At 37.8% G+C, this 14,679-nt stretch overlaps 1 non-coding gene across 1 annotated transcript; it reads left to right on the top strand.

Moving 5' to 3' along the window:
- The first annotated feature begins 11,336 nt into the window (after positions 1–11,336).
- LOC112730776 (small nucleolar RNA R71) lies at positions 11,337–11,444 on the top strand. Its single transcript, XR_003166586.1, has one exon. It is a non-coding gene; the product is annotated as a small nucleolar RNA R71 (small nucleolar RNA).
- The last annotated feature ends 3,235 nt before the right edge of the window (positions 11,445–14,679 follow it).

Consider the following 14,679-nt stretch of genomic DNA (forward strand, 5'->3'; position numbering starts at 1 on the left):
TAAATTGAAATTTTGACTTGACTAACAAGAAACAACTAAATTTTAAATTTTTTTTTGACTAAATCAACCCAAAATTTCGAAATTTATGAGTAAAATAAGGGAAAGATATTATTTTTTATTTTTTTGAATTAATGAAGAAAGAGAAAAACAACAAAATGACACGAGACATAAGAATTTAATATCAAAACAACTAATGCATGCAAGAACACTTTGAATGTCAAGATGAACACCAAGAACACTTTGAAGATCATGATAAACATCAAGAACATATTTTTGAAAATTTTTAAGAAAGAAAGACATATAAGACACCAAACTTAGAACTTTTTAATGTTTAGACAACATGAATTCGAAAATGCATATGAAAAACAACAAAAAACACAAAATAAGAAAAATTAAAGATCAAACAAGGAAAATCATCAAGAATAACTTGAAGATCAAAGAAGAACACAATGCATGAATTTTTGAAAATTTTAAGAAAATTAAAAAATGTAATTGACACCAAACTTAAAATTTGACACAAGACTAAAACAGGACACACAAATTTTTTTTTTGGTTTTATGATTTTATTAAATTTTTTTTGAAAATAAAATAAAATAAAATAAAATAAAATAAAAAGCTTAAACATAAAATAAAATTACCCAATCTAAGCAACAAGATGAACCATGGCGCACCGCCAAAAACTTGGTGCACGAAATTGTGATCACACTTTTCACAACTCCGCACAACTAACCAGCAAGTGCACTGGGTCGTCCAAGTAATATACCTTATGTGAGTAAGGGTCGATCCCACGGAGATTGTCGGCTTGAAGCAAGCTATGGTCATCTTGTAAATCTTAGTCAGGCGGATTCAAATGGTTATGAGGTTTTGATAATTAAAAGATAAATAAAACATAGAATAAAATAAGATACTTATGTGATTCATTGGTGGGAATTTCAGATAAGCGTTTGGAGATGTTTTGTTGCTTCTGAACCTCTGCTTTCCTATTGTCTTCTTCCAACCATGTGTGCTCCCTTTCATGGCAAGCTGTATGATCCTCTCGGATGAAAAATACTAGGTACGGTTTCTGCACGGCTAATCAACTGTTGGATTTTTCGTCTCGGATAAAAAATATCAGGTACAGCTACCGCACGGCTAATCATCTATCGATTCTCACTAGCGTCGGAATAGGATCTCTCTATCCTTTTACACACTGTCACTGCACCCAACATTCGCGAGTTTGAAGCTCGTCATAGTCATCCCTTCCCAGATCCTACTCGGAATACCACAGACAAGGATTAGACTTTCCGGATCTCAGGAATGCTGCCAATTGATTCTAGTCTATACCACGAAGATCCTAATCACACAGACTTGGTCCGTGGATTAGAGACCCAAGAGAATATACTCTGGTTGTCATCCAATGACTATGTTGAACATCATGTAGACCGCTTGTTGTCAGGCACGCGGATCTTGGCTAAGCGAGTAACGAAGATAGTGGGTGATTGTCACGGGTCACCCCTTCATTCTGACTTAAATGAATTAAGTACGAGAGTATATCTTGGAGAAGAAGTAAGCATGAATTGAAAGAGAAACAATAGTACTTGCATTAATTCATGAAGAACAGCAGAGCTCCGCACCTTAATCTATGAGGTGTAGAAACTCCACCGTAGAAAATACATAAGAGAAAAAGGTCTAGGCATGGCCGTGTGGCCAGCCTTCAAATGTAACATAAGATGATAAAGTATGTTCCCAAAACTACGAATACAATAGTAAAAGTGCTATTTATACTAAAACTAGTTACTAGGGATTATAAAAAATAAGTAACTAAGTGCAGATAGTGCAGAAATCCACTTTCGGGGCCCACTTGGTGAGTGTTTGGGCTGAGCTTTGAAGCTTTCACGTGCATAGGCCATTCTTGGAGTTAAACGCCAGCTTGGGTGCCAGTTTGGGCGTTTAACTCCAGTTCTGGTGCCAGTTTTGGAGTTTTACGCCAGAAAAGGGTCTCTGGTTGGTGTTTAAACGCCAGTTTGGGCCATCAAATCTCGGGCGAAGTACAAACTATTATACATTGCTGGAAAGCCCAAGATGTCTAATTTCCAACTCAATTGAGACCGCGCCAATTGGGTTTCTATAGCTCCAGAAAATCCACTTCGAGTGCAGGAGGGTCAGAATCCAACAGCATCTGCAGTCCTTTCTCAGCCTCTGAATCAGACTTTTGCTCAGGTCCCTCAATTTCAGCCAGAAAATACCTGAAATTACAAAAAAATAGACAAACTCATAGTAAAGTCCATAAATGTGATTTTTGCATAAAAACTAATAAAAATATAATAAAAAGTAACTGAAACATACTAAAAACTATGTAAAAACAATCCCAAAAAGGGTATAAATTATCCGCTCATCAACACACGACTATCCTATTTCTTAGAAAATATTGATTTTTAACTATTTGCTATCCAATCTATTTTTTCACCTCTGCAACTCCTATTTAAGGTCCGAAAACTATTTTTTAAGCTTTGGAATGAGTGAGCGTATATTGAAGGCATTAAATAGAATTAATCCCAGATAAATGCTTTGTTAAAATGGATGACATGATTGCGGGATGGTAATTCGTTCCGTCCACGGTGAGAACGGTGATATTATCTCACTCACGAGTTAATGGAGTTGATAATTGATAAAAGATTGGGATTAATGAACCTAAGTTTGATAAATTGATAACGAATTGGGAAGGTTGAGGATTCCCTCCGGTTATACATTTATAGACGTGAATGGGGATTATGATGAGATTATGATTGAAGTGTGACGAACACTATATCCCAAGAGTGTTACTCTAAATAACAGATGAGGTTATGCGAAATTATAAGTTAGGATTGTGATTATGATGGAATTGAATTGACTTGAGGCTTAGATTAAAAAGCAAAGGATTATGTGAGGCTCAGGATGAAAACTAAGATTGAAAAGTGTGACGGTACTATATTCCAAGAGTGTAGTGGGCACTATATCTCAGAATGAATATGTGAGTTGAGGTTGAGGATTCCCTCTCTTGCTGCAACAGAAAAGTTGAGGTTAATAATTCCCTCTCTTGTGTTGTGATTATAATTGAAAAGACATTATTATTGACGTTGTGAGGACGGTAGTTTAATCCTGCTCATGGATAGACAAATTAAGGTTGCGAATTCCCTCTCCTGTTGTGGTGGACAAGCTTGAGGTTGAGGATTCCCTCTCTTGTCGCATCGGAGAGTTGGATAGAAGGCTGAGGATCCCTTCGGTTCAATTCTGTATTATTAATTCAATTTTTGGTTATGATTAAGATTATGTTTGATTGAAATGAGATTTGGATTGATGTGGTGAGGACGGTGGCTTTGTTCCGCTCACAAATAGGCAAGTTGAGGTTGAGGATTCTCTCTTTTATTGCAGTGGACAAGCGGAGTTAAGGATTCCCTCTCTTGTTACATCGAGGAATTGAATAGAGAAGGTTGAGGATTTCCTTCGATTCAATTTCTGGCTGTGGTATGAATGAGTTAGGATGATGATTTTCTATCGTTACATTAGAGTCTCTTTCTCTCTGATTGGAATGTTGAGGATTCCCTTTTGGAAGGTTGAGGATTCCTTTCGTGTTGAGAGACACTGTCTAGGTTAGCTACCGGATGTGTCGAGTTCTGACAGTTTAACTGACACGTGAGCTCAGGCCAATAGGGTAGACAAGCATCATTTGTATTTATGTGTATTGATTAGGTGCGTGTCTTGTATTTGGCTTGCCTTATTGAATAATTGATCTATATGCTAATTGAGCTAATTACTTTATCTGTTATCTCTATTTGTGTATTCTTTGTATTGTTTTGTATGTGTTTGAACAATTGAGAGATCCCTTATGCTGGCGATGGTAACACTGAGGGTTGTTCCTAATGCGAATATGGTGATTAGAGGTTTATGGAAAACTAAGTTTTGATATTGAATTTCTGAATCATATGATGTGGAATGTGATATTGAAAAGAGAAAGGCTGAGAGATGTTGTAAAGGACTGGGATTATGAATTACTGGTATAGTGGAGTGCTTAGCTTAAATTACCCTATTTTTTCTTGGATTAGCGTGACCGTAGGCTTGGATATTGTTTGTGGGAGTTTAGGATTATCTAGTGGGTTCATATAGTTTTATATCATCTCTATTTGGAACTGTTACCCTACTGGGAACCTTCGGGTTCTCACCCGTCATCGGATTTTGTTATTTTCATATGAAGGACATGATGCACCTGTTGAGCATGCCGGACTCTCTTTGGAAAGCGAAAACTCCTTTACATTTTGTATTTTGTACCTAGTGTTTTATATTCTCCACTTTTGGAGAAACAGACTATATTTTGTTTACTTCTGGATTGTATTATACTTTCTAGCCAGTCTTGTCTTCGCGGGTCTAGAGTAGTACCTGCTATGTATCTCCTTTTGAATCTTATATATATATATACATTTCATTTTTGTATATCAATGCCTTTATCGTTAACATTTTCGAGTGTGATGCGATTCTTGTTTTACTTATCCTTCTTTCATAGGTTCCTAGCTATATTACTATCTTTCAAATATATGTACATATTTTGCTTTTAGGCGTCGTAATACCTCACCACCTTTGATTTATGACTATAGTGTAAGGCTTTGTGTGGTAGGATGTTACACCTTGTAATGTAAATATGAAGAAAAATGAAAGCTGAGTAATAGTAATAAAATCAAATATCCATTGATAGTATTCATACCATGTAAAGTATATCCAAATTTGTATGTGTGAATGTAGATACCAACAAAAAACATGCCACACATATAGAGTATGTAAAATGACAACCAAGACATCTCCTTTGGCATAAGTTAGTAACTAAAAAGGCAACTAATAAAACCAAAATGTCACAATTTCACAACAACAAAAAATCTCCTTTTGCATGGCATAAGTTCACTTCTTGGTCTTTCTTGGTGGTTTGAATCCTGGGGTTGGTACAAATCACAAGTTGCTTAGCCTTGAAGCTATAGCTTCTAATGCACTAACTATTAGATCAATAGGAACACTTGTTGGTGGTGGAGTACTTGAAACTGGAGCAATAGGTGGTGGAGTACTTGAAATAAGAGTAGTGGTGGCTGGTGGAGTAATTGATATTGGTATAGTAGTTGGTGGCTTAGGTGCATTAGTAGACTATTTTCTTTTAGGGGGAAAGCTTTGTTGGCCATGGCTTGGACTGCACAGTAGTTGATGGAACAGCTCAATGAACCACTTTCAGTTATCTTTGTTCTCAACTAATATGATTGCATAGGCAATGACATAAATATGATTGTTGGCATCTTGTCCAATGGCTAATAAGATCTGTCCACCAACTCTAGTTTTTGAAAATGCTCTATCAAGCCCTATTAGTGGTATGCAGCCTATAATAAATCCTTTTTTGCACCCATTTAGACAAATGTACATCATGTAAAAAGTGAAATTAGAAATTGTTGCAACATGTATAGTTGATCTAGGGTTTCTGGTGCGCAGAAATTATGATTACACTTTAATTATGTAAAATTCATCGCCCTTTTTTTCCCTGGTAATGGCGCCAAAAACATGATGCCAATACCATGGTTCACAACTTCGCACAACTAACCAGCAAGTGCACTGGGTCGTCTAAGTAATACCTTACGTGAGTAAGGGTCGAATCCCACGGAGATTGTCGGTATGAAGCAAGCTATGGTCACCTTGTAAATCTCAGTCAAGCGGATATCAAATGGTTATGGAGTTTTCGAAATTAATTAATAAAATAGGGATAGAAATACTTATGTAAATCATTGGTGAGAAATTCAGATAAGCGCATAGAGATGCTTTCGTTCCTCTGAACCTTTGCTTTCCTGCTGTCTTCATCCAATCAGTCTTACTCCTTTCCATGGCTGGCTTTATGTAATGCGTCACCATTGTCAATGGCTACTTTCGGTCTTCTCTCGGGAAAATAATCCAAATGCCCTGTCACGGCACGGCTAATCGTCTGGAGGCATCACCCTTGTCAATGGTCACATCCTATCCTCTCAGTGAAAGTGGTCAACGCACCCTGTCACGGCACGGCTATTCATCTGTCGGTTCTCGATCATGCTGGAATAGGATTTACTATCCTTTTGCGTCTGTCACTACGCCCAGCAATCGCGAGTTTGAAGCTCGTCACAGTCATTCAATCATTGAATCCTACTCGGAATACCACAGACAAGGTTTAGACTTTCTGGATTCTCTTGAATGCCGCCATCATTCTAGCTTACACCACGAAGATTCCGATTAAGAGATCTAAGAGATACTCATTCAATCTAATGTAGAACGGAAGTGGTTGTTAGGCACGTGTTCATAGGGAATGATGATAATTGTCACGTTCATCACATTCAGGTTGAAGTGCGAATGAATATCTTAGAAGCGAAATAAGATGAATTGAATAGAAAACAGTAGTACTTTGCATTAATCTTTGAGGAACAGCAGAGCTCCACACCTTAATCTATGGAGTGTAGAAACTCTACCGTTGAAAATACATAAGTGATAATGGAGTTCATTGGTCTCGGCCCCAGAGGGGAACCGGAGTAACCAAGACTGTGAATACAATGATAAAAAGTTCTATTTATAATAAACTAGCTACTAGGGTTTACAGAAGTAAGTAATTGATGCATAAATCCACTTCCAGGGCCCACTTGGTGTGTGCTTGGGCTGAGCTTAAGTGTTACACGTGTAGAGGTCATTCTTGGAGTTGAACACCAGTTTTGGTGCGAGTTTGGGCGTTGAACTCCACTTTGCAACTTGTTTCTGGCGCTGGACGCCAGAATTGGGCAGAGAGCTGGCGTTGAACGCCAGTTTGCGTCATCTAAACTTTGGCAAAGTATGGACTATTATATATTGCTGGAAATCCCTGGATGTCTACTTTCTAACGCAACTGGAAGCGTGCCATTTTGAGTTCTGTAGCTCCAGAAAATCCACTTTGAGTACAGGGAGGTCAGAATCCAACAGTATCAGCAGTCCTTCTTCAACCTCTGAATCTGATTTTTCCTTAAGTCCCTCAATTTCAGCCAGAAAATACCCGAAATCACAGAAAAACACACAAACTCATAGTAAAGTCCAGAAATGTGAATTTAACATAAAAACTAATGAAAACATCCCTAAAAGTAACTAGATCCTACTAAAAACATACTAAAAACAATGCCAAAAAGCGTATAAATTATCCGCTCATCACAACACCAAACTTAAATTGTTGCTTGTCCCCAAGCAACTGAAAATCAAATAGGATAAAAAGAAGAGAATATACTATAAATTCTAAACTATCAATGAAACATAGCTCCAATCATATGAGTGGGACTTATAGCTTTTTGCCTCTTGAATAGTTTTGGCATCTCACTTTATCCATGGAGGTTCAGAATGATTGGCATCTATAGGAACTCAGAGTTCAGATAGTGTTATTGACTCTCCTAGTTCAGTATGATGATTCTTGAACACAGCTTTTTTATGAGTCTTGGCCGTGGCCCTAAGCACTATGTTTTCCAGTATTACCACCGGATACATAAATGCCACAGACACATAATTGGGTGAACCTTTTCAGATTGTGACTCAGCTTTGCTAAAGTCCCCAATTAGAGGTGTCCAGGGTTCTTAAGCACACTTTTTTTTTGCTTTGGACCTTGACTTTAACCGCTCAGTCTCAAGTTTTCACTTGACACCTTCACGCCACAAGCATATGGTTAGGGACAGCTTGGTTTAGCCGCTTAGGCCAGGATTTTATTCCTTTAGGCCCTCCTATCCACTGATGCTCAAAGCCTTGGGATCCTTTTTATTTGTCCTTACCTTTTGGTTTTAAGGGTTATTGGCTTTTTGCTCTTGCCTCTTGGTTTTAAGAGCTTTTGGCTTTTTCTGCTTGCTTTTTCTTTTTTTCTTTCTATATTTTCGCCTATTTTATTATTATTTTTTTTCTGCAAGCTTTGTTCTTTGCTGCTTTTTCTTGCTTCAAGAATCATTTTTATGATTTTTCAGATTATCAAATAACATGTCTCCTAGTCATCATTCTTTCAAGAGCCAACATATTTAACATTCTTAAACAACAACTTCAAAAGACATATGCACTGTTCAAGCATACATTCAGAAAACAAGAAGCATTGTCACCACATCAATATAATTAAGCTAAGTTCAAGGATAAATTCGAAACTCATGTACTTCTTGTTCTTTTGAATTAAAACATTTTTCATTTAAGAGAGGTGATGGATTCATAGGACATTCATAATTTTAAGACGTAGTTACTAACTACTAATGATCATGTAATGAAGACACAAACACAGATAAGCACTTTAACATAGAGAAAACGAAAACAGAGAATGTAAGAACAAGGAATGAGTCCACCTTAGTGATAGTGGCATTTTCTTCTTGAGGAAACAATGATGTCCTTGAGCTCTTCTATGTCTCTTTCTTGTCTTTGTTGCTCCTCCCTCATTGCTTTTTGATCTTCTCTGATTTCATGAAGGATGATGGAGTGCTCTTGATGTTCCACCCTTAGTTGTCCCATGTTGGAACTTAATTCTCCTAGGGAGGTGTTGATTTGCTCCCAATAGTTTTGTGGAGGAAAATGCATTTGAGGCATCTCCGGGATCTCATGGTGATGAGCTTCATGCGCCTCTTGAGTTTGAAAGGGACCTCGGGGATCACCTTCTTCTTGGCCACAACATCATAGAAGTGGTCTTGATGGGCTTTAGAGATGAATCTTTCCATCTCCCATGACTCGGAGGTGGAAGCTTTTGTCTTCCCTTTCCCTTTTCTAGAGGATTCTCCGGTCTTAGGTGCCATCAATGGTAATGGAAAAACAAAAAGCTTATGCTTTTACCACACCAAACTTAGAATTTTGCTCGTCCTCGAGCAAGAGAAGAAAGAATAGATGAAGAAGAAGGAGAAAATATGGAAGGGAGGGGGGAGGTGTGTTTCGGGTGGGAAATTGATTTTGAATTTTGAAGGTAGGTGGAGTTTATGAGGTAGGTTTATGGGGAAGAGTGTGAAAGATGTGAGTGGTGAGGAGGTGATGGGGAAGAGAGATTGAGGTGATTGGTGAAGGGTTTTGGGGAAGAGTGTTTATGGGATTTTGTGAAAGAGAGTGGTGAGGGGTGAGAAGAAGTGAGTGGAGGTAGGTGGGGATTCTGTGGGGTCCACAGATCCTGAGGTGTTCAAGGATTTACAACCTTGCACCAAATTAGGCATGTAAAATGCCCTTGCACACAACTCTGGGCGTTCAGCGCCAGGTTGGTGCCCATTTTGGGCGTTCAACGCCCATTTGTTGCCCATTTCTGGTGTTGAACGCCAGAACCATGCTTGTTCTGGGCGTTCAGCACCAGCTCCTCTCCAGGGTGCAATTCTGGCGTTCAGCGCCCAGATGATGCCCATTTTGGGCGTTCAGTGCCCAGATACTGCCCATTTTGGGCGTTCAGCGCCAGAACCATGCTCTGTTCTGGCGTTGAACGCCAGGCAGATGCTTCCTCCAGGGTGTGATTTTTCTTCTGCTGTTTTTGATTCCGTTTTCAATTTTTATATTTATTTTGTGCCTCCTCATGATCATGAACCTATAAAGACATATAACTAAGAAAAATATAGTTAGATAAATAGAAATTGGGTTGCCTCCCAACAAGCGCTTCTTTAATGTCAATAGCTTGACAGTGGGCTCTCATGGAGCCTCACAGATGTTCAGAGCATTGTTGAGACTCCCCCAACACCAAACTTAGAGTTTGGATATGGGAGTTCAACACCAAACTTAGAGTTTGGTTGTGGCCTTCCAACACCAAACTTAGAGTTTGACTGTGGGGGCTTTGGTTGACTCTGCTTTGAGAGAAGCTTTTTCTGCTTCCTCTCCATGGATGCAGAGAGAGATCCTTGAGTTGTAAACACAAGGTTGTCCTTATTTAATTGAAGGATCAATTCTCCTCTGTCCACATCAATCACAGCTCTTGCTGTGGCTAGGAAAGGTCTTCCTAGGATGATGGATTCATCCTCTTCCTTTCCAGTATCCAGGACTATGAAATCAGTAGGGATGTAAAGGCCTTCAACCTTTACTAACACGTCCTCTACTTGTCCATAAGCCTGTTTTCTTGAATTGTCTGCCATCTCTAATGAGATTTTAGCAGCTTGCACCCCATAGATTCCCAGTTTCTCTATTACAGAGAGGGGCATGAGATTTATTCCTGAACCAAGGTCACACAGAGCCTTAAAGATCATGGTGCCTATGGTACAAGGTAGTATGAACTTTCCAGGATCCTGTTTCTTCTGAGGCAATGTCAGTTGATCCAGATCACTTAGTTCATTGGTGAACAAGGGAGGTTCATCTTCCCAAGTCTCAATACAAAATAATTTGGCATTCAGCTTCATGATTGCACCAAGGAACTTGGCAGCTTGCTCTTCAGTGACATCTTCATTCTCTTCAGAAGAAGAATACTCATCAGAGCTCATGAAGGGCATAAGGAGGTTCAATGGAATCTCTATGGTCTCTAGATGAGCCTCAGATTCCTTTGGTTCCTCAGAGGGAAACTCCTTATTGATCACTGGACGTCCCAGGAGGTCTTCTTCCTTGGGATTCACGTCCTTCTCCTCTCTTGTGGGTTCGGCCATGGTAATTAATTCAATGGCCTTGCACTCTCCTTTTGGATTCTCTTCTGTATTGCTTGGGAGAGTACTAGGAGGGATTTCAGTGATCCTTTTACTCAGCTGGCCCACTTGTGCTTCCAAATTTCTAATGGAAGACCTTGTTTCATTCATGAAACTCACAGTGGCCTTAGATAGATCAGAGACTAAATTTGCTAAGCTGGATGGATTCTGCTCAGAATTCTCTATCTGTTGCTGAGTGGATGATGGAAAAGGCTTGCTATTGCTAAACCTGTTTCTTCCACCATTATTAAAGCCTTGTTGAGGCTTTTGATCCTTCCATGAGAGATTTGGGTGATTTCGCCATGATGGATTGTAGGTGTTTCTATATGGTTCACCCATGTATTTTAACTCTGCTATTACAGGATTCTCAGGATCATAAGCTTCTTCCTCAGAAGATGCCTCTTGAGTACTGTTGGATGCAGCTTGCATTCCATTCAGACTCTGAGAAATCATATTGACTTGCTGAGTCAATATTTTATTCTGAGCCAATATGGCATTCAGAGTATCAATTTCAAGAACTCCCTTCTTCATAGGCGTCCCATTACTTACAGGATTCCTCTCAGAAGTGTACATGAACTGGTTATTAGCAACCATGTCAATGAGTTCTTGAGCTTCTGCAGGCGTTTTCTTTAGGTGAATGGATCCACCTGCAGAAGTATCCAATGACATCTTTGATAGCTCAGATAAACCATCATAGAATATATCCAGGATGGTCCATTCTGAAAGCATGTCAGAAGGACACTTTTTGGTCAACTGTTTGTATCTTTCCCAAGCTTCATAGAGGGATTCACCATCTTTTTGTTTGAAGGTTTGAACATCCACTCTAAGCTTGCTCAGCTTTTGAGGAGGAAAGAACTTGGCTAAGAAAGCCGTGACCAGCTTATCCCAAGAGTTCAGGCTATCTTTAGGTTGAGAGTCCAACCATATTCTAGCTCTGTCTCTTACAGCAAAAAGGAAAAGCATGAGCCTGTAGACTTCAGGATTTACTCCATTAGTCTTAACAGTATCACAGATCTGCAAGAATTCAGTTAAGAACTGAAAAGGATCTTCAGATGGAAGTCCATGAAACTTGCAGTTCTGCTGCATCAGAGAAACTAGCTGAGGTTTCAGCTCAAAATTGTTTGCTCCAATGGTAGGGATAGAGATGCTTCTTCCATGTAAATTGGAATTAGGTGCAGTAAAGTCACCAAGCATTCTCCTTGCATTATTGTTGTTGGGTTCGGCTGCCATCTCCTTTTTACTTGTTCAAAATTTTCAATAAGGTTGTCTTTGGATTGTTGTAATTTAGCTTCTCTTAGTTTTCTCTTCAGAGTCCTTTCAGGTTCTGGATCAGCTTCAACAAGAATGCCTTTTTCTTTGTCCCTGCTCATAAGAAAGAGAAAAGAAAAAGAAAAGAAGAGGAATCCTCTATGTCACAGTAAAGAGGTTCCTTATTGTTAGTAGAAGAAGAAAAGGAATAGGGGTGAGGGAGAAGGATTTTTGAAAATTATTTTCGAAAATAGTTTTTGAAAAAGGTTAGTAATTTTCGAAAATTAAAATAATTAGTTAATTAAAAAGAAATTTTGAAAAAGGGGGAAGATATTTTCGAAAATGAGAGAGAGAGAGTTAGTTAGGTGGTTTTGAAAAAGATAAGAAACAAACAAAAGTTAGTTAGTTAGTTGAAAAAAATTTTGAAAATCAATTTTGAAAAGATAAGAAGATAAGAAGATATTTTTGAAAAGATATGATAGAAATTAGTTTTTGAAAAAGATTTGATTTTTTTTAAAATCACAATTAATGACTTGATTCACAAGAAATCACAAGATATGATTCTAGAACTTAAAGTTTGAATCTTTCTTAACAAGCAAGTAACAAACTTGAAATTTTTGAATCAAAACATTAATTGTTATTGTTATTTTCGAAAATTTGATATAAAAATAAGAAAAAGATTTTTGAAAAATATTTTTTTGAATTTTTGAAAATAACTAAGAAATTTGAAAAAAGATTTGATTTTTGAAAAAGATAAGATTTTTAAATTGAAAATTTGATTTGACTCATAAAAACAACTAGATTTTTAAAATTTTTTTGAAAAAGTCAAATCAATTTTCGAATTTGATGAGAGAAAAAGGGAAAGATATTTTTTTTTGAATTTTTATGATGAGAGAGAAAAACAAGAAAAAATGATGCAATGCATGAAAGTTATGGATCAAAACAATGAATGCATGCAAGAATACTATGAATGTCAAGATGAACACCAAGAACACTATGAAGATCATGATGAACATCAAGAACACATTTTTGAAAAATTTTTAATGCAAAAGAAAACATGCAAGACACCAAACTTAGAAATCTTTAATGCTTAGGCACTAAGAATTCAAGAATGCATATGAAAAACAAGAAAAGACACAAAACATGCAAATGCAAAGATCAAACAAAAAGACTTACCAAGAACAACTTGAAGATCCTGAAGAACACTATGAATGCATGAATTTTTTTTTTCGAAAAATGCAAGATGAACATGCAATTGATACCAAACTTATAACATGACTCAAGACTCAAACAAGAACACAAAAATATTTTTGATTTTTATGATTTTATAATTTTTTTTGTATTTTTTTGAAAATTATTTGAAAAAAGAAAAATAAGGATTCCAAAATTTTTAATATGAATTCCAGGAATCTTATGCTCTTTAGTCTAAAGCTCCAATCAAAGGGTCAGGCATGGCTTAATAGCCAGCCAAGCTTTAGCATGTAACAGGTAGATCATGAACAGTAGTAGGTGGATTAGCACCAACTAGCTTGCTCTTGATAACAAATTGGAAGCCTTAGTCCAAATGAATTTAGACATGGCTTTACAGCCAGCCAGGCTTCACATGCTTCATGAAACACTAGAATTCATTCTTTAAAAATTTTGAATAAAATTATAAAATTTTTGAAAACATTTTTATTTTAAAATTTTTTCGAAAACAAAGGAGAAAATTTTGAAAGATTTTTGAAAAATTTTTGAAAATAAAACAAAAAGAAAATTACCTAATCTGAGCAACAAGATGAACCGTCAGTTGTCCAAACTCAAACAATCCCCGGCAACGGCGCCAAAAACTTGGTGCGCAGAAATTGTGATTACACTTTAATTATGTAAAATTCATCGCTCTTTCTTTCCCTGGTAATGGCGCCAAAAACATGATGCCAATACCATGGTTCACAACTTCGCACAACTAACCAGCAAGTGCACTGGGTCGTCCAAGTAATACCTTACGTGAGTAAGGGTCGAATCCCACGGAGATTGTCGTTATGAAGCAAGCTATGGTCACCTTGTAAATCTCAGTCAGGCGGATATCAAATGGTTATGGGGTTTTCGAAATTAATTAATAAAATAGGGATAGAAATACTTATGTAAATCATTGGTGAGAAATTCAGATAAGCACATAGAGATGCTTTCGTTCCTCTGAACCTCTGCTTTCCTGCTGTCTTCATCCAATCAGTCTTACTCCTTTCCATGGCTGGCTTTATGTAATGCATCACCATTGTCAATGGCTACTTTCGGTCTTCTCTCGGGAAAATGATCCAAACGCCCTGTCACGGCACAGCTAATCGTCTGGAGGCATCACCCTTGTCAATGGTCACATCCTATCCTCTCAGTGAAAGTGGTCAATGCACCCTGTCACGGCACGGCTATTCATCTGTCGGTTCTCGATCATGCTGGAATAGGATTTACTATCCTTTTGCGTCTGTCACTACGCCCAGCAATTGCGAGTTTGAAGCTCGTCACAGTCATTCAATCATTGAATCCTACTCGGAATACCACAGACAAGGTTTAGACTTTCCGGATTCTCTTGAATGCCGCCATCATTCTAGCTTACACCACGAAGATTCCGATTAAGAGATCTAAGAGATACTCATTCAATCTAATGTAGAATGGAAGTGGTTGTTAGGCACGCGTTCATAGGGAATGATGATGATTGTCACGTTCATCACATTCAGGTTGAAGTGCGAATGAATATCTTAGAAGCGAAATAAGATGAATTGAATAGAAAACAGTAGTACTTTGCATTAATCTTTGAGGAACAGCAGAGCTCCACACCTTAATC

The sequence above is a fragment of the Arachis hypogaea genome, chromosome 12 (genome assembly GCF_003086295.3).
Source record: "Arachis hypogaea cultivar Tifrunner chromosome 12, arahy.Tifrunner.gnm2.J5K5, whole genome shotgun sequence".
NCBI lineage: Eukaryota > Viridiplantae > Streptophyta > Magnoliopsida > Fabales > Fabaceae > Arachis > Arachis hypogaea.